General features: G+C 44.1%; 1 pseudogene; it reads right to left on the bottom strand.

Moving 5' to 3' along the window:
• Positions 1 to 1,891: 1,891 nt before the first annotated feature.
• On the bottom strand, positions 1,892 to 2,239 carry LOC147678432 (ras-related protein Rab-39B pseudogene; annotated as a pseudogene).
• Between the last annotated feature and the right edge of the window lie 19,569 nt (positions 2,240 to 21,808).

Raw genomic sequence — 21,808 nt, 5'->3', positions numbered from 1 at the left:
TATTAACCATCCACGCATGTATGCCAAATATTAACCCACCCAGACTACAGCCAATCCAATTTAAAAAGAAAGGCTCTGCTTTGTGAAGAAACCCGGGAGACCAGGAAGTAATGGTATCCAATTCCAACAGCTCTATGAGGCCAGCTTGCAGGGGTATATACAAGTTATATTAACATGCACTAAAGACTTCCACGGAGCCTGCGGGCAATTTCCCAGGGGCTCCTGTGAAAGTGAACTTTCTCTCTATCGCCCATCGGTCTATTCCTCCATCTCAGATTTTAAGGTATTATTCAATGTTTTTTGTCATCATGGGGCGTGAATTAGCAGAAAATCGGATATAACATATAAAGCTGTTCTTAGCAGGGGCCCCTAAAGTATGTTTGCCCGGGGTCCCCTAACCCCTTAAGATGACACCGGCACTGCACCATTTCCTGCATAACCCTTACACTCAGCACTACCACGGTTCACTACAGACATGCTCGCTCGTTCTCCTCCTCATGCAAGGCACCCTCTCTCTCCATGTCGTTCTCGTCGTCTGCTTGTTCCTGCGCCCACCCCGTCTCTCATTCCCCCATGGCCACCCCCTTCGCTCCCGAACCCCCTCGCTTCCTGCGCCTCCCCTCTTGCTGCATACCCCCTGCTTGTTGTTCTAACCTCTTTGTGCAGGACCCATCCTGTGTCAGGAAGCCGCGAGGAAGGCTCAGTGCCAAGAGCCTTCCTCACAGCTGAAGCGCCAAGGTGTACAGAGCGCTGAGAGTGCATTTAAGTTCATAGAGCGGCGCAGGGCACGCTGGGTAATATATGCCAAGGGGCTCCCACCTCCCTATTCGGAGGGTGTGGGGATTGTAAGTAAAACAAGTGGTGTAAAATGACCCGCATGATGTTGTCTCTTGTGAATGTGACAGTGGTGATTAATCTGTAGTGAATGGTGACAGTGCCGAGTGAGATGAATTCTGTAGATGGCGGGTACCGCGGAATGTGAATGCGTCTATATAAAGGCTGACTGGCTGCTACGCATGACGAATTCTAAAGTGAATAGTCACTGTGACGATGGGAGGGAACGTTATAATAAAAGAGTTTGGGGACCTTCAGCATGAATGGAGACTGGTGAGCTTGAAGACGTGCAAAGTGAATGGCGAATGCGTGCTCGGCGTGAGAACGAAGTTTATAGGGGATATTTACACCTATTATTGCAAGCGTACAGGAAAAAAAATACTGTATTTGATGTGCTTCGTGGAAACGACTAATACTGTGTATTAGAGGCAGTATCACTCGTCAGTTTAAGCCCCCGCACTATGCTAACCCGAAGGTGACTGTACACTTTGGCTAAAGGGTTTTTAAGAGAAGTGGTTTTTCACACTGCTCTGAAGACTAATGCTCAATCTAGAACATAATAATCATCCTTTTATTCTTATTCACATTAATTTTGTCGTTGTTATAATTATCAATACTAGTAGTAGTAAATACATTTCACGGGTGGGGTTAACCCATCTCTTTCTTCACCCTGCTCCCCTCCCCCCCCCCCCCCCCCCCCAAAAAAGCCTCTTTCAAAGCACAAAGGAAGCCTTGACAATTAGAATGACCCACTGGAAAAACAGGATGTGTACATTTCTTAGACAACATCATCAAAAGGAAAGGAAAGACTTGTGGTATTGTGTTGACAGGGCTACTTTTCAATTGTGTTGATAAGTAGGGCTTAATAACAGAGCAGTGCGCATTTCCTTCTCTGCCACAAAGCTGAAAAATAAACGACCCACTTCCTTGTTCTCCAAAAGAGACCTATAGCGAAAACTTGGAGATTTTGTGACATACTTTGTGGAATCTGAGGCCAAATGTTGAGGGCATATCATGAATGTGAGCGCTTGGGCAGAGCACAGTTCTGAGTCTGTTTTTAAGGCATTGCACTCTCCAAAACAAAGGTGGACCGATTACTCCGATCAAAGACCAGGAGAGCACCAACAGCATTACGATAGAAAGACCGTGTAATGCACCTGAAGCGCTCCTGCCCCGCAGTGTCCCACATCTGCAGCTTGACCCGCACGCCGGGCGCCAGCGTCAGCATCTTCACGTGGAACTCCACGCCCAGGGTGCACACCGCCTGCTCCAGGAAGGACTTCTCGGTGTAGCGCTGCACCAGCGACGTCTTCCCCGCCGTGGCGTCCCCCAGCAGGATGACTCGGAACTGGTAGTGCCAGTCGGCACGGACGGGGGCAGGGGAGGTGCGGTGGTGGCGGTCCATGCCTGCAGAGCCAAGCGGTGTTTGTAGCCTGGGGGGGCCTGGAGCGGCCCGGGAGAGGTCCAGACGGAGCCGCTGTGTCCCGCCCGCCTCCATGGAGCTGTGTCCAGGCTCAGCCTCCAGGAAAGAAGCGGGAGGGGGCGGGAAAGGGGGAGGAGAGAGCTGACGACGGCCGGCCGGGGCAGAAGGCGGGCATCAGAGAGAAGCGGGAGGGGGCGGGAAAGGGGGAGGAGAGAGCTGACGACGGCCGGCCGGAGCAAGCGCGGGAGAGAACGAGGGGGGCGGGAGGGGGGCGGGAGAGGACGAGGGAGGCGGGAGAGTACACGAACGGCGGGAGGGGGGCGGGAGAGGACGAGGGAGGCGGGAGAGGGGCAGCTAGGAACAAATAAGGAGACCCGAGCAGCAAGGGAGGTGCCGGCAATGCCGGAACAGACTCGGGGGCGTTCCCGGCGTCGCGTGACGTCGGCAAAAGCCAAAGAATCTCGGGAACGCCCCCGTGTCTGGTCCGGCATTGATGGACAGGCCCCTCGTCCAATGGCTAGGCTCCATTTATGGAGCTAGCCAATGGGACGGGGGGCGTGTTCCATAGTGCCTTACTGTACTCAATAGATTTCTCTGGAGGAGGAGCCTAACGGCTCCGCCCCCCAGCGAAACCTAAAAAGACCCTTTTCCTAAAAAGTTAGGAAACTCCGCCCCCAACCTCTTAACACTAATGCTATCTCAACTCTGCTGACACTGTCATCACTCTTCTTGTCCCATCCCACTCTTCCCCTTCATCATTAACGCTGTCCCCTCTCAAATCACCGCTGAAATGTGCAATCTCATCAGGTCGTACAGCTCCTTTACAACTACCAATCACATAGGCTTTAAGTGGAGCTGGTCCCAAAACAGATTTTCAAATGGATTTCTATTGGGCCATGTGTTCATGTCCTTTAATGTAAAGGTAAAAGAATTGAATCATTTATATTTCTCATCAATGACTGTAATAAACCCTAAGGGAATCCATGTCAACAAAGCAGCGTCTGTTTACATTTCACATACTTTACTTCATCGCGCATACCCTAAGAGTATTTGCTTTCTCGAGATGTGTTTCTGTGGTTTTATTTCTACACATCATTTGACTCTTGCATGGCACATATTGTGAACTGAGTCACCTCCGTGTGACTGGATGAGTTCAGGTTATAGGTGGGTGTTTATGACTTGGCATGATTGAGAGCCCTGAAGCATGTCTCTCACAGTGCCTGTCATTGGCTCATTAAGGTATTCATACTAAATGCACATCCATCCAATCCTGGATGTCTCTGCAGAGTGCGCAGAGTGATGATCATTGGCAATTGTCAATAAAAGCTACACTTGAGCGCGTGCAGCCAGAGGCTGGGTCTCAGCTAGATTTTCATGCCCATCAGCACAAGGTGGAAGCCAGAGTTCGGGGGCCATTTTTCTCCCCACATCTTTATGAAATCCTTTATTTGCATTTCTAGCTTAATGTCTTTCCTGTTCAGCACCTACTCTTCAATCTCCTTCTCTTCGAATTTCCTTTCATCAGTGCAGAAATGACATGGTCTCAGCTGGATCCGGCAGCTATTATTGAGCCGTATTTGGGCCGGCATCAGTAAAATATGTACCTTGCCCACACCAGGACTCATATAGCAGCTGCATGATGTCTGCTTTCCTTTCAAAGTAACACCTATATGGGATGAGGGGGGTTCTTCTTTTCTTTAGCAGCTGGGTCCACAACAAGGTCTTACTTATAGGGCCAGCAGCCCCTGTTGGTTCCAGTGGCAACTGGCTGTGGTTAATCTTGAGCCTAACAAGTACATGCCAAAGCAATGGAGGGAAACAAATGCACTCAGCTTGCTATCGCTTCACAAGTGCTTCAGAAAAACTATGATTTGCAGGCATGTTTGTACAAAAACTGAATCTAAGAGCTACGCATACAAAGTAAAAGTATCAGATATATCTGACTGTATGATTGATTTTACTAATAATGATGTAAGTAACACTTAAAATATAGTTTTATTAGATGGTTCTGTGCTGCTGTTAGTCAGCCATATGTTGGTTGTCAGACCACTTTACATCACATAAACATATTATACAGAGATATATGAAACATAGTAGTGTGTAAATCAATGTGGAGGGAATATTACAAGTAGGGTTACAACCTGTAAAAATTACATATCATTAAATACTATTAGGCATTATATGTTAAGGGTACTCGAGCGGCGGTACTCAAAGTACGGCCCGCGGGCCACTTACGGCCTGACAGGCCTTTCCATGTGGCCCTCATGGAAAACAACAGCAGTCATGGATTCTGCACCATTTCTGCTTTTGTGATTCCTCAGGCCGCATTCGCCGAGAAAAGTATCAAAGGGGTATGCGCAGACAATCAGTGTCTTGTATGCTCACCTGTGCCCCCCGCCTTCATCGGCCTCTGTGATGTCATTTGCTTACGTTGGGGCAGAGGGAGAGGCTTTTCAAAGAAGGCAGGCAGGTTGCTGGCTTTCTTTTTCAGCACACTTACCTGCCCTTATCCTCACCTATCTTGCTGACCTTTCACGGACAGTGAGAGGAGGCAGCATCCCTTCCTTCAGGTAACAACAGGCACCCAAGATCACTGCTGCAGCCAATATATTTTTTTCATGTAATGTTGGGTGCGTGCATGTGTGAATGTATGAATGTTTGTGTATTTGTGAATGGGTATTTGTATGTGTGTGCGTGCATGAAACAGAATGTGCATGTGTGTGCCTGCCATATCTCTGCTGGACATTATTGGCTGCCAATGATATGCCTAATTGTTTGTAGAGCCCAAATCTGCAAACAGAAGTGGGCCACAAGCCGGTCCCTGAAATATTCATGGCAGTGCACCAATTTGTAAAAATTTGAATTCATAAGTTCACAAGTAGCCTTATGGTCTAATAAGGAAATGTTGATAGGAATAAGTCATATAGATGTTCGAGAATGATTGTGCTACTGGTTTAAAAGAAATTGCAGCAGACAGCGAAATATTTCTCTGGAAACAAGTTGACGATGATGAAAATAATGCATTGAAAAAATCAGGAGAAACATGAGATGTGCATAGACAGCTGAAGTGTAATGAATGATGCTCTTTTTCTTTATGTAAAGTGCATTATTCCCATGTACTTGTCTCTCTCATGTACCTTGTGTGCCCAATGCATTGTTTCATGCAGAAGTATCACACATAGAAAGCTGGGTTCTGCTTCCAGGCTTTGCAACAATTTGTTTTGTGTTTGACTCACAGAATCTCACATCAATGGAGAAAATCGTTCCTGGGTTAGTTCTGCCTGTTCGGCTTTACAATGCATATAAAATGCAGCCGTAATACGATATAATTTAATTGTCTTTTCATTTGCTTTTGAACGGAGTATAAATATTTAATCACTCCAGTTGAAGGCGATTTACACTCCCAACAATACGTTAATTATATGAAAGTTAAAGATAGTTTGTGATTTATTACAATTGAATGCTTCATGTTTACCTGTTTAATAAAAGTGTGCACCTGCAAGGAAAAATGCCTCAGTTGTGAGGGAATAGCCCCAAATTGTTAGTAGTTGGAAATTATCAACACACCTCATGTGTTCAGAAAATACTGAAGCCCATTTTCTGAGGCTGCAATGCACAGAATATATGTTTCTCTCAGAGATTTCACAACATTGACAGATTTGCAATCCTCCAAAAGGTTTTGAAAGACCCAAATACCACTAATTTGCTGAGTAGAGTTATTTTTGGGATTCTTGTAACATTGTTCACTGTGACAGAACCAATTGGGCAGCATACATGGGGTGTGTTTGCAGTTGAAACTCTGTGAATGCCTAGCTCTTTGAAAGTTTTGTCATTGTTAAGAGGATGGTCCATTGGGTTTTTGGGTATTCCGAATGCAAAATGCCAATTCTTATGCTTTGTATATTAGTGTCAGGTTTCCACAGCTTACAATTGCATCCAAACATTCAAAATCCACGTACACAGTATATAAGCAGGCAAACTGCTCTTCAAACTCATAGGGGGATATTTCTAGGATTTTGCACCATGATTGCATCACAAAAGTATTTTTCCAATTTACTTTTCAGCGCTAAACTAGTTTAGTGATGGAAATAACGTGAAAGTAATGGAAAGCAGCGCATAGTGTTGTTTTGCATTACTTAGCACCAAGGGCGCTCACCATGGGTGGTATGGGTGTTACCATGCAACCACCCTAGGTTTCTGACGCTAAACCCTATTTACTAAATAAAGTAGACAGGGTTTAGCATCAGAAAATGACGTCCTTTTGAAGTAGGCGCAACAAAGAGAAATGCTTTCCTTTCTCCTTCCTTTTCCACCTTTGCACGTGTGCTGCACTTTACAGCACACATACAATGAGGGGAAAGAGTTAAAGTCAGTCTATGCATTGTATTTTGTACTTGAAGGGTACCCTTCCAGTGCAAAACCTATGCTAGACTCCTGGAGACATCTTTGCACTATGACGCAAATGTGCCTGATTTCGGCAACAGTGCTAGGGAAAGGGGAGGCGAGTGCCATATTTCTGTAAATATGGCGATCTCCTCCTCTCTCATTCTCATGCACTCTGGGCCTGATTCACAGAACTAACTTAAGACAAAATCCTAAACTTACTACTTTTGGTATTCACAGAAGTTAGGAGTTTGTCTTAAGTTTGTCTTAAGACAGACTTAAGACAGACTTAAGACAAAATCCTAACTTAAGTCTGTCTTAAATCTGTCTTAAGACAAACTTAAGACAAAATCCTAACTTCTGTGAATACCAAAAGTACTAAGTTTAGGATTTTGTCTTAAGTTAGTTCTGTGAATCGGGCCCTACATGATTTGTGGCTGCTGTACTGCTCTGCGTGAATAAGTGGTAAATCTGGCCCACAGTTTCACTTCTGCCAAGGAATTTACAGGGAAGTACGACCTCTTCCCCTACGACTATCAGAGGGTGATACCATCTCTGCCCCAACGACTACCAGAAAGCAAGACCATCTCTGCCCCAACGACTACCAGAGATAAGGGTCTTCCCTGCCCCAACAACTACCTGAGGGCAGGACCCTTACTGCCCCAAATACTATCAGAGAGCAGGACCTTCTCTTCCCTAACGCTATCAGAGGGCAGGACCCTCTCTACCATATGTGGCCTGCCAGAGTTATTAATGCAAGTGGCAGGCTGTTTTCCTGAGCCACTATTTTACCTGTCTGGGGGATATGGAAAGGGATTTGAGGTAGTGGATGCACTGTACAAATGTGAATTTACTTTATTAAGAAAGTGTGGTCTCATGTTATGTTTTTCTTAATTCCACTTATGCTCTAAAGTAGGTAATGGCTGTACATGAGACATGTGATACCAAGATGTTTCATTTGTGAACACTTATATCTAATTATAAGCTTAAATGCATGATTACATTTAAATATGTCAAAACATGCAGCAAGAATGAATCACTCAATGTGGACATTTAAATCTTTTAACACCAAGTTTTATTTTCATACATGTTCCCTCCAAATAGCAGCATTCTATTGTCACCTCATTGATTGCGTGCAGAGCTCTGTAACTAATACAGGGTTGTGTCATCGGTCGTGCTATCGGTATTGAACACAGATCCTATTTTCCTGCAGTGTTCATAAGGAACCCAACAGAAATGGCATACAGCCCAGTAACAAAATCTTGCAAAAGACCCAGATCATACAAAGTGAACACATGGTGTTCCAGGTTTCGTGGGAAGAATATCTTTTTGTGGAATGTCCAAAATCGAAAGCCACTTGTCTCCTTTGCAAAGAAAAGGTTATTGTCCTCAAAAGATATAACCTGGAGAAGCCTTATAAAACCCAGCATTCTGACTTCACAGAAAACTTCCCAATGACCTCAACACTGCGTTCTTTGAAAGTGGCATCACTGAAGCAAGTCCTTCTATCCCAACAAAAGCTCTTTCTGTGCCAGATGAAAGAATCTGAGTATGTGATGAGGTATCCTTTCAAATATGCTACTTGCCTGCAAAACAGAAAAAAAAACATTTACAGGGGCCAAACTGGTTAAGAATATTTTTCTTTTGCAGCAGACATTTTATTTTCCAACTATTCTCATAAAGGAAATATGGGCATTTACAATTGTCAGATTCCACATGCACACATATAGTTGAGTCAATGAGTGACAATGTTCTAGAACAGGCCATCAATGCAGTAAAACTGTCCCCATTCATTAGCATTGCTTTTGATTAGTCAACGGAATTGGGTGATGTGGCTCAGTTAATGGTGTGGGTGAGACATTTAGAAGAAGAAATTATTCCCAAGAAAGAGCTCCTCTGCCTTTTGCCAATACATGGTCACACAAGAGGAGAGGATGTATTGACCAGGATGTGTATTTTCTTCAAATCTTGTCACCTGCCATTTAACAATCTTGTAAGTATCACTACAGATGGGGCACCCTCCAGGAGTTGACATGAGAGGGTCTTTGTATCTCTGTTAAGAAAAAAATCTTCCATCTTCCACTTTCATTGCTCATCACAGCATAATCTATCAGGAAGCATGGTGTGCGAAAATAAAACCAGGACAACTAAATGATGTTATGAAGAAGGTAGTAAGAATTGTTAATTTTATTCGAGTATCAGCACTCAACCATAGACTTTCTAAATTATTGCTGAAGAATGCCGAAACTGAATATGTAGACCTATTTTTGCATACTGAAGTTAGGTGGTTGAGCAAAAGTAGAGTTCTAGTAAGGTTTATTATTTTGCTTCCAGAAATTGAACAATTTGTAATCGGTCAAGGAAAGTCCTTACCAGATCTGTATGACTTGCAATGGCTCTTCATACTTCCTTTTCTGTGTGACATTTCCTCACATTTCATTGCTCTCAATCTGGCACTTCAAGGTAGACAGAAACTTGTTTCCTTAATGTTGAGTGCCATATATTCCTTCAAAAGTAAACTTGACCTGTTCCGAGAGCAGCTGGACGATGGTGATCTCGCACAATTTTAAATTGCAGGCCTTAATCCAGAGGATTAAAAAAGCTCAGAAAATGATGTTGAGTCTCAATCTATGTGCTTATCTGAGGACGTTTCTGAGGACATTAAGAGGCGATTGCTCTCAGTTTAGAGTTCTCACCCCACTTTTCAGGCTTCATCTATGGATGGTTAGTGCAAGGAATCTTGAAGCTGTGGAACTTCTTGGTTTGCAAAGGGCACAATCTGAGATGGAACCACTTGACATGCAATGCAGCTCTGTGCTGGAGTGCTTTTTTTGGGGGAAGGAACCAAAAGATTTCAGACAAATTGTGCCCTCTGACAAATTCTGTTCTTTTTACTTTGGCGCAGAAAATACTTTGCATGTTTGGCTCCACATGTGTATGCGAGTGTTCCTTTTCCACAATGGGTGTTCCAAAGAAAAATAAAGAAAGAAACAAACTGACTGATGCACATCTGGATCACCTCTGAGACGTGCACTTTCTGAAAAGGTTCCAGAGTACAAGAAATGAATTGCGGACATGAAGTGTAAAATTAGTGTGTAAACTCTGTGCCTTGGAATATACTTTTCTGCATTATGTGTGCCTTTGTACTTGCTGGTCTATATTCACTAAAATGAGTTCAAATCAGAGTGACACTTTCTATGCATCATCTAGATTGGGAGACTTGCACTACAACTTTCTCACACTGAAGAACACTCTGTATGTCTTCTTCACTTAATCTCTTCATGTTTGATGTGAAGGAACTACTCTCCAAAATTGCCAGTGATACCCAATAATCAGAAAGCATTAAATACCTAATCAGAATGCTACTTCTTTATCAGAATAAAATACATTTTTAAAAGAGTTGGGTTGAATGTACTTTCAATTGACAGAGCTTAATCATTCTTTCATCAAAGTGTGTGATTTAAATCACAAGGGGCACATTTTCCATGAATTACTTGAGCATCTTTTAGAGTTTACATTTCAAACCTATCCACATGTTTGGTTCATGATGCAGTATTCTCTCAATTTTGAAATAATGAAAATTGCTTATCTGCAAAAAGAGTGTTATTAAACCTCCACCTTATAGAGCGTGACATATTCGGTATGAAGTCCCGAATAAATATAACTGAGAGTAGTCACGGCAATTAATTCCAGTAAAGGAGGTAAAGCCCCAGGACCCGACGGGGTCCCGATAGATCTTTACAAACATGATCTGGCCGGTATAGAGACAAAATATCGACTCCAAAATATCGACTGGACATAATATCGAGTTTTAAATATAGACTGGACAAAATATCGACTGGACATAATATCGACTACAAAAATATCGTTTTTCAGGTAAGTGAAGTAATATCGACTGTATAAAATATAGATAGCAAAAATATCGATTTTTTAATAATATATAATATTTTATAGTGTATTTTTATGTAATAATATGTGTGAATAGTGTGTATTAATGTTATTAAATATTTTATTACATGAATTTTGTTTTGATAATAATTGCGTAATGTAATTCTGTAGCGGGTTGTGGGTTTATAGGGGAATAGGGTGGGAAGTAATTTAATAATAATTAATTAATTAATATATGTTTGTTAATATTTTTAATTAATAATTAATTGATAATTAATTAATATTAATTAGTTAATTAATTAATATAATTTTAAATATATTTTGTATTAGTAAATAATTGTTAATTAATTAATTGTAATTAGTTAATTACATTAATTAGAGTACATTTTTTATATATATAATTTTGTGTTATTTTTAAGTAATTAATTTTGATAAAATAATATTAATTATTAAAATAATTACACCTAATGTTCTAATATATTTACTTTATTGTTATTGTTAATTAATAATTAATTGGTAATTAAATAATATTGATAAATTTTGGGTAAAGGAGCATTTTTAGGGTTCAGGGTCAGTTTTCAGTTCATGGGTAAAGGGGTATTTTTAGGGTTCAGGGTCAGTTTTCAGTTCATGGGTAAAGGGGTATTTTTAGGGTTCAGGGTCAGTTTTCAGGTCATGGGTAAAGGGGTATTTTTAGGGTTCAGGGTCAGTTTTCAGGTCATGGGTAAAGGGGTATTTTTAGGGTTCAGGGTCAGTTTTCAGGTCATGGGTAAAGGGGTATTTTTAGGGTTCAGGGTCAGTTTTCAGTTCATGGGTAAAGGGGTATTTTTAGGGTTCAGGGTCAGTTTTCAGGTCATGGGTAAAGGGGTATTTTTAGGGTTCAGGGTCAGTTTTCAGGTCATGGCTAAAGGGGTATTTTTAGGGTTCAGGGTCAGTTTTGGGTTTTTGGGTAAAGGGGTATTTTTAGGGTTCAGGGTCAGTTTTGGGTTTTTGGGTAAAGGGGTATTTTTAGGGTTCAGGGTCAACAAATAAGATTTAAAAAAATTATTTTTATTATTTTCATTTATTATTTTATTATTATAATTTAATTTAAGTCGTTTTAAGTATATTTTAGTAATTAAAATGTAATATTAATTTAATTTAACACTGTTTTTAATAAAGTCGATATTTTTTACATCTATATTTTTGTTAACGATATTTTGTACTCGATATTTTTGTACTTACCTGTTTGTAGATACAAACTCGATATTTTGACTGTCGATATTTTGTCCACGATATTTTGGCAAGTCGATATTTTGTCAGTCGATATTATTTCAGTGATCCGATCTGGCCCTCTGGAGCCCATTATTGACCCAGGTCTTTAATGCTGCCACCGATTACTCCACCCCGGCAACCTGGAGTGAATCAATTATTATTCCTATTTACAAGAAGGGAGACAGAGGGGAGGCCAAAAACTACCGCCCTATCTCCCTTTTAGATTCCTCCCTTAAAATTATGAGCCGGGTTCTATTGCTACGCCTGGAGGAGTGGGCGACCGATAATAATATCCTGGCACAATCCCAATATGGTTTTAGAAAGGGCTTGGGGACCATTGACCAGTGCATCAACCTCAACCTTTTAATAGGGAAATATACTAAGGTTAAATCCGGCTCCTTGTTCCTTTGTTTTGCGGACCTCTCTAGTGCCTTTGACCTGGTGAACCATTCCCTGCTGTGGACAACCCTTCTCGACATGGGAGCACCCTCAGCTATTATCCATTTCTTAGCTAGGTTATATTCCAATCTTTCAACCCAGATTCGATATGGACCAGCAGGAGAGTGTACGAAAAAGATTATGGTAAAATCAGGCATAAGGCAGGGGTGCGTATTGGCCCCCTTGCTTTTTTCCCTTTTTATTAATTCTATGGAACAGGAATTAAAACAGGTCCAAGCTGATGCACCGCAAGCAGGAGGCCTACCTATTCCAGTGTTGTTATATGCGGACGACACTGTTTTATTATCTAGAACCCCAATCGGCCTCCAGCGGCTAATGAATTGTTTTTATGATTTTATTCAGGGTAAGAAACTTAAAATTAACAACTCCAAAACATTCATAATGGTATGTGGCAAAAAGGTGAACCACCTTAAGTCTTTTCATTTTAAAGAAAACAGAATTGAGGTTGTAGATAACTTCTGTTATCTGGGCATTACTTTTAATAGTCGGGGCTCATGGACACCAGAACAAACTAACATAAAAGCCAGGATGGGGAAGGCTTCGCTAGGTGTCTTCCGTTTTGCCAATAAACTGGGCAGTCGACGGATCCCAGCAATGTTAAATATTTATAGACACAGATGTTCATCAATAGCGCTTTACGGTTCAGGGGTATGGGGGCACTGGCCTAGCAGAGAATTGCAAACTCTGGAAAATCTGTTTCTGAAACGGTTACTCTGTTTACCATCATCGGCATCTACCTATCTGGTCCACGAGGAACTAAGGATGGACCATATAGCCGATTTAATCGAATTGAGACCTCTCCTGGTATGGAGATCTATTTGGCTGAAGGACGAAACAAGTTTCACAAAGAGCATTATCAAAGATTGTCTGCTTTTGGATAATTTCAAAAATATACCATGGATAAAGTATGTGACCACTACCTATAAAGAACTCTTTGATTTGGATGTATGTAATGAGCCCGAAATTGCAACTACTTTATCCAAAAAGGAGGTGAAAGAAGAATTTTTGAGGGTAAAATTCGATAAACGGAAAGCTGATACAAGTAATTACTCAACTCATGCTTTCTATTCCTCCAATGTAAATGAGGGCTCTGGTTTGCCTACCTATCTTAAAATCATCTACAGACAATCCCACCAATTCGTCCTATCTAGATTTAGACTAGGTATCGTCCACAATCTTGTGGCCTTTCCAAAGATGAAAAATCATTCAACCTCTGCATGTGCATGTTATGGATTAACCAAACAAAGTACCCTGCATTTTATGTTAATCTGCCCCCTTTATAAATCCCTACGTATTGTTTATCTGAAACCGTTATTTAAAAAATATTCTGTGTCTTCTACATCAAATGCCATGAAATTTTTATTTTCACTTGCTAGCCCGGATCTGTGTTTTTTTATCGCAACCTTTATTCTGAAATCTGTTGCTGCAAGAAAAAGTATGGTTTTTTTAGCTACTATTTCCTTTTCTATTGGTTGACATCTGTGTGCTCTGAAACCAAACCATGATGATATGTACTTTCCCTGTGTAATGTTATATGTCTGATTTTATCTGTGTACTTTTATGACGTTTTTTTAAACTGTCGAATAAAGTTTATAAACGAAACGAAACGAACTGTGGTGTAATGTGAAATAAAACAGGCTGCATTGCCAGCAAAAAGTAGTTGTTGACATAATTGTTTGCTATGAAAAAGATAATCTAATCTAATCAAGATTGGGAATTGGGAACATGTGAGAAAAAAGTATATCCTCTTTTATCAGTATTAAAGATTCTCTAGGTGTCAATATGATCTCTGAGAAATAACTGCTATTTTAACCTGCCACAAGAGCGCAGTTTTACATATTCGCTAATTCATTCTGCCACCATTTGGCACGCATTTCTGTTGATTGTATTTTGAGTGTGCCACCCCTCCCGCTGTTCGAGCCTTCTCTCCCGCCCGCACACATCTCATCCTGAGATCACCGCCACGGGCCCGGGGGATTCCTGTGCCACCCCTCCCACTGTCCAAGCCTTCTCTCCTAACCCCCCCTCCCTTTCGCACACACATCTCATCCTGAGATCACCGCCACGGGCCGGGGGATGACCGCTGCTTTTGTGGGAACTGTGAGGGCACTTTGTTATCACCGCAAGGGCTTGTGTTCACGCCGTTTAAACTTTTAAACATTTAAACCTGCTTAGGAGCTTCGGAAACCCGATCGAGAAAGCCATCAACAGCCAACTCGCCACATTCATTGAAGAACACAACATCCTCGACTCCTCCCAATCCGGCTTCAGAAAAAACCACAGTAGGGAAACCGCCCTCCTCGCCGCAACAGACGACATCCGCACCTTACTGGACAAAGGAGAAACATTAGCCCTCATCCTCCTCGACCTATCAGCGGCGTTCGGCACAGTCTCCCACCGCACCCTAATACGCAGACTCTACGATGCAGGAATCCAGGACAAGGCCCTCGACTGGATCTGCTCCTTCCTCTCCGGCAGGACGCAGCGGGTCAGACTCCCCCCTTTCCTCTCGGACCCCACACCGATCACCTGCGGAGTCCCCCAGGGCTCCTCCCTCAGCCCGACGCTCTTCAACGTCTACATGGCTCCACTTGCCCCCATCGTCAGAACCTACGGACTCAACATCGTGTCATATGCAGACGACACCGAGCTCATCCTCTCCCTATCCAACGAGCCCAACACCTCCAGACGCAACTTTCGAGAAGGCATGGAAGCCGTCGACAAATGGATGAAAAATAGCTGCCTTCAACTAAACACCAACAAAACAGAAGTACTCATCATGGGCCCAAACCCCGACGCCTGGAGCGACACATGGTGGCCCACCGCCCTCGGAAACCCGCCAACCCCCACAGACCACGCACGCAACCTGGGAATCATCCTGGACTCCGAGCTGAAATGGACCGCCAGATCAACTCTGTCTCATCTTCCTGCTTCCAACCCTCCGCCTCCTTCGTAAGACCTTCAAATGGATCCCCCTCGAACACCGAAAGACAGTCACTCACGCCCTGGTCACCAGCAGACTCGACTACGGCAACGCACTCTACGCCGGAATAAACAAAAACCTCATCCGCAAGCTACAGAACATCCAGAACGCCGCCGCAAGACTGGTCCTCAACCTGCCAAAACACTGCCACATCTCCCAGCACCTGCGCACACTCCACTGGCTCCCCGTCGAGGCGAGAATCACCTTTAAGATGCTCACCCACGCACACAAGGCCCTCCACGGCATCGGACCAGCATACCTGAACAGCCGACTTAAATTCCACGCACCCCAAAGGACCCTACGATCAGCCCAGCTTTCCTATGCCGTGGTCCCCCGCACCAGAAAGACCAGATTGGGAGGCCACTCCTTCTCCTTCCTCGCAGCCAAAGCATGGAACGCCCTTCCGCTCCACCTCAGACAGACAACATCGCTCCCCATCTTCGCAAGAAACCTCAAAACCTGGCTCTTCGACAGACCCCCTCCTTGATGGAATGGAACCTGCACCCCCCCACCCCTAGCGCCTTGAGACCCTTACGGGTGAGTAGTCGCGCTTTAACAAACTCCTGATTGATTGATGCGCAGCACCCCTAACATCATGGAAGAGCCACGCTGGGATTGATGCCTGCACGGTTGCCCGGCAACAAAGGGCTCGTCCCGGAGAGGAGCTGCTGTGAATTCCGGGAAGAGTATAAGACACTTATCCCTATCCCCCAACATTGTGTGATATGTAAAATAATCGCTAAATCAGCTTAGGAACTTGATGGCCGCAATATTCACCATTTTAGACACAAAAGAGGTCTCCTATCACATGCTGAGCGCGGGCAGCCCTATCTCTGTGCCGGGGTCCTAGCAGCCAGTGCAGAGACCCATTTCTATCACCGCCACTCAGACACACTATGGTGAGTGTAAGAGGCGAGGATGTGGCTTTACGGCCAGAGCTGTTTTCTTTGGAGCTGGGGGACCAGGTGCGAGCCACGGAGTCCGTTCAGGAGACTGTGATTTTGGACAAATCACTTAATGTCCCACTACCTACCAACATTGAATGTGTCCCTATGTAATGTAACTGGTGTTCGTGTAAAGCGCTCCAATATACCATTGGGGCGTGTTTGTGCTCTATAAATCGCAACAAAAAATAAGCGATGTCTAGTGTTGGCATACGATACTAGTACTGACACAGAGGTGCTTTTTGTCTCCATTACTGGGTAGAGTTGTGCATCAAAAGGCCTCCTGAACGTATGTCGTGTATGCAATAATAATAATACCTATGGACAATGCCCGCAATGGCTCACGGTAATCGCAAAAAAAACAACAAAAATCCGGTCGAGAAGGTTGTACCACAGCTAGGGTGCATTTAGTAATGTCAGCCACTAGGTGACAGTAGAGCATCTTGTAACGCAGGACTGGGGGAAGAACGCCCGACTGGCAATGCATGTGAATTATTAAACTAAATTTACAATAATGTAATTTACTCTAGTTCAGTCACTATCCTGTAGGTATGGCTAGTTTTCACAACGTGGACTTCGCTCACGGGCGTTAGGACGCTTTACTTGAGCACCGGATTACTTTTCAAGAAGTCAGATTATGTTTGTTACCATAACACCGTACACTGCCTGGGGAGTGGGGAAGGGAGATGCCATAAAACGAGAATTAAAGAAGGAAGGAACAAGTGAGAAACAGGAAAGAAAGGCCAGAAGAAAGAGGGAGAAAACAGTGTAAATCACAGACCCAACAAGGAGAGACGTGGAGAAAGTGTGTGTGTGTGGGGAGGAGTGGGGGGGTGGCGAGGGGGCGGGGATAAAGACACATTAAAGAGAGAAAGGAACAAATGCAAAGGAGGTAGAAAAACAGATGGGAAAGGGCAGGCGTCAATGGAAAGAGAAAGGGCGATTGATGTATGCAAGGAGAAAAAACGATGAAGAAAAAGGCAATAAAAGAGAAAGGGCGTAGGGCAGGAGCGAGGGAAGGCATTATGAAAGTGTGTGCGACGAGAGGGGGAAACAACTATCTATACTACTATTATAAAGGAAGATCTTTGCTCCTTTGAGGCGGGTAAACTCTGGAACCACAGCGCCAATCCACACACCCGATACATCATTGTAATCGTCAGGGAGTGCAGATGGACATAAGCTATATAAAGTATAAAAATATGCGTTATTTAAAAAATGAACATTAAAAAAAAAGTAGTCCCTTCGAAGTAGCGCCGGCCGTGACCTGCGTGCTCACGTCAGGAGCGTGGGGAGGAGCAGCGTCCAGGAACGTGAGTGACCTGCAGTTGAGTTTCCAGAAGCGGCAGGCCCGGCTCGCTGGTTAACCACTCGTACGTGCCCCTGCCAGCATGTCCAAATTTCCGCCAGCTGCTGCCTAAAAGCCACCTCATGCTTTCATTAACCTGGTAGTCTGCCTGAGCCGCGAGCGCGTCCAACAACAGTGAAACAAAGAGAGAGACAGGGAGAGAGGGAGGGAGGGGAGACGAGCAAGATCGACAGGGCTACTCTCAGCGTCCGACTCAATCTCTCAGGCAAGCTGGCGTCAGGTATCAGAGCGGCCGAGCTTTGATTGGAGAAATCTCTGCATTAGGTTTATTAAAGGATAATTTGTGCGCAAATTTGATGACACACGGTCCGGAGCCCGGGTCTAAATTTAGAAGTTAAATAAAGTAAAAGCTAAAAAAAAGGTCTCCCATTCCTCGCTCTCTGCCCACATCCGCCTTTTAAGGCGCACGTTTCCCGCCCCCTCCAAAGGTGCCAGAAAGATAATCCCTCTGTGGCTCTGCTGGGATGTACAGGGAGGGTCAAGGACAAGGGAGGGTCAAGGACATGCCAGCTGGATACCGCTGTGAATTATTTAGGAGCATTCGTATTTAGATGCTAATAATAAATCTGCAGAATGCTTTTTACCCGTAAAAGGGATGCGTCACTGGAAGCATGCAATTGTTTTCTCTCACACAAACAGACAACATTAATCTCCAGGCACCCACAGTAGTGTGCACACATTTATCAGAAGCATGCTACAGTGCAAATAGTTGCAATCTGCAAAGCAGTGTGGAGATTCAAGGTGGCCTCGCTCTCTGGGAATCTTGGTCACTGAGCAGTCCCCTTCTTATACCCCTTTGCCTTTCATGAATTATAGGAAGGCCCACTGGAGTTATGTCACTGTGGGGCTGCAGGGCTTTTCGCATAATTGTATATTTGCAGCATTTGCCACATAATCCATCCATCATCTGCCTCATAATCTGCAGAGTTTAACAGCGCACATTTATCCGAAGCATGCTACAGTGCAGGTAGTTGCAATCTTCAAAGCAGTGTGGAGATTCAAGGTGGCCTCGCTCTCTGGGAATCTTGGTCACTGAGCAGTCCCCTTCTTATACCCCTTTGCCTTTCATGAATTATAGGAAGGCCCACTGGAGTTATGTCACTGTGGGGCTGCAGGGCTTTTCGCATAATTGCATATTTGCCGCATTTGCCACATAATCCATCCATCATCTGCCTCATAATCTGCAGAGTTTAACAAAAAAAGTTTCTAGCTCAGTTGAAAAGTTAGAAAAAACACAGCGACATGTTGCCGCGCGGTGGAAAGACCTTCGCAAAAATTGACTGGTCACTTTTCTATACCTTATTGCTATATTTGGGTGTTAAACTGGTAAACTCGGGAACCACAGCGCCAATCCACACACCCGATACATCATTGTAATCGTCAGGGTGTGCAGATGGACATAGGCTATATAAAGTATAAAAATATGCTTTATTTAAAAAATTAACATAAAAAAAAAAATAGTCCCTTTGAAGTAGCGCCGGCCGGGACCTGGTTGCTGACGTCAGGAGCGCGGGGAGGAATGGCATCCAGGAACGTGAGGAGGAGCGGCAGACATGGCGCGGGGGAGGAGCGGTGACGAACGGCGGAATGGCTGTGAGGACCGGAGGACAAAAGGGAAGAGCGGTAAGCGGCGAGGACCGGCAGAGCGGTGAAATGAGGAGCGCGGGGAGGAGCGGTGGCTGAGGTAAGGCTCCGGGCAGGCGGGGGTCGGGGCAGGCGGGGGTCGGGCAGGCAGGGGACGGGGCGGGTGGGTGCTCGGGCTGCTTGACAATGTCGGGGCGGGCGGGGGCCTGGGCTGCTGCACAATGTGCGGTGAAATGAGGAGTGCGCGGGAGGAGCGGCGGCTAAGGTAAGGCTCCGGGCAGGCGGGGGTCCGGGCAGGCGGGGGACAGGGTGGGCGGGGGCCCGGGCTGCTTGACAATGTCGAGGCGGGCGGGGGGCCGGGCTGCTGCACAATGTCGGGGCGGGCGGGGGTCGGGGAAGCCTGATTGCTCCCGGACAAGGTCGGGACGGGCTGCTAGTAGATAATGAAGAGATAGAAGGGGAGGGAAAGTAACAGCGAGAAACATAGATACCAGGGCACAAGTCCTAAAAAAAGAAGTGTGGGGAGGCTGTCACCGGAAGTGACGTCACAACAGAAAGTGACGTCACGAAAGTTGACTCGCACCAATTGGGCTCATTGCCTCTTCTCGCTCACCCCTTAGATGCGATTGCATCTGAGATGTCAGCGCGTGAGCAGCGTGTTGTGAGCTCCGATCTCGTCCCACAGAGGCCAAAGAGTGAAGTTCAGCTGTTTGGCAGGGGAGACAGCGTCCACCCGGTAAAATAAATGGGGGGACGCCGTCCACCCGCGTGGTACCCCAACTCCATTGGATACTAATTAGAAGCAATGGCGGGAAGGGGCTTAGAGTTTAAATCTGTGTGTGATGAAGCATGAGTGAGAAAGTACGTTTATAGGCGTGTCTGAATGTATGAATGAACATACGTAATGGAGGCAGGGGGGCTCATCTGTGCCTAATGACACGCCCCCATGACACAGTAATTACGACATGTTGGGTGTAGTTGATAAACACTGCCTATGTATGTAGTAGAGGAATGTAAATAAATGAATGCACAAAAACAGTGAAATATTTAAATATTTAGAGCTATTACTGCTTCAAGAACGAAACCAAAGTGTGAAATTAACTAGCGTCCAGATAACAAGTTATGCATTTGGATTTTTTGCTGCACGGTAATGATGGCAGACCTTATTTCTATATACTGTATTCACGGCGGTCCTGGTTTTGAAAGAGCATTTTTCAGAAGGAAGACTGTGTATTTTGGACAGGCACGACTGCAAGGAAGCCTCTCCGGTGCACCCAGCACTCTGCCTCACAGTATGCAGAGTTTTAATTCAAGAGGGCCGGAAAATGAAATGATGTAGTAATATTCAGAAGTAGGCACAACTAAGGAGGATATTGGTTTCGGCAGCGTCCTATGGAAATTGGAGACATTTTTGATTTTCTGTGACTGAGTCAGTCACTGGCAATCAAAGTGAGTGCTTCAACGAGATGGTCACAATGGTCCTTGTTTCCCAAAAGTTGGGAATTGAGAGGTGAAAATATCTGTTTTCACAGCCCTTCGTCAAAAACAAAAAAATCACATTTCGAAATTTTGTGAGGAGTTTTGTAAAAATCAATGCATTTTTACAAAACTGTATCGGGATTCTTTTGACAATTCGCAAAATCCTGGCGCATCTATATAAAAGATTTTTTAAGAGCAGACAGTGGTCTCATGGATCACTGCCTGTTCTTAAAAAATGAAAAGAAAACTTTTCATTTTTGTTTTTGAAACGCATCCTGTTTTCCTTTAAGGAAAACGGGCTGCATATAAAAAAAGTCACAGGCATGGTGGTCTGCTGACCCCAGCAGGCCACCATCCTTGTGATTTTAGTGATTCCCACTGGGTTGCAAACTGAGACCTACCTCATTAATATTCATGAGGTAGGTCAGTTGGCAACCCACTGGGATTTGCAAATGAAACTCAAGAGTTTCAATTATTTGAATTCGCGATTTCCTAATTGCCTCTAGTCTTATACCATCTTGTCAAGAAAAAGATCGGGTTGTCTGCAGTCCAAATCAATGCAAGGCTATTGAAGGAAAAACAAACAAGCATTTACAATGCAACGGTTTCGCCTTTGGAAAAGTTTGAGCTATTGGCATTGTGAATGACAAACTTTTTATTTATGTGTTGGTTTTGAAAACAGATAAATAAATGGCATTGTCATTTACAATGGCAATAGCTTAATCTCTCGCAAATGCGATTTGGATTGCAACTATTTCAGTTATCATTTTGCACTACGATGAAAACTGGCTTGTGCATTTACTCCTGCAGAAGAGTATCAAGAGGAGAGCCACACAGGGCAATGTAAACAAGTAGCACTGTGATGTCACAAGGTGCTATAAAGAAACTGAGCACAGCTGGGTGGTATAAACAATGAGGGTACTGTGACATCACACGGTGATATAAACAGGAAGAGCATTGTGAAGTCAGAAAGTTGTGTAACAGTGTGCTGTGATGGCAGAGTGAGAACATATCACTGCATCTCTAATGTAAAGACTGGATTTACCAATTGTTTGTCAGCTAAAAAAAATTACATGAACTATTTGGAAGTCTACTTTGAGATCAAACTAAATAGTTTACTCTACAACCACCCAACACTCTCATCCTATCCGCCTTCCCTCAATGTTGTTGCATCCTAACAGACCCTAATACATTGGGCGCTGTTTCAC

Source organism: Lissotriton vulgaris, chromosome 12 (genome assembly GCF_964263255.1).
Source record: "Lissotriton vulgaris chromosome 12, aLisVul1.2, whole genome shotgun sequence".
In the NCBI taxonomy this organism is placed as follows: domain Eukaryota; kingdom Metazoa; phylum Chordata; class Amphibia; order Caudata; family Salamandridae; genus Lissotriton; species Lissotriton vulgaris.
The sequence above is the reverse complement of the archived record's forward strand: the minus strand, read 5'-3'. Positions and strand labels throughout refer to the sequence as shown.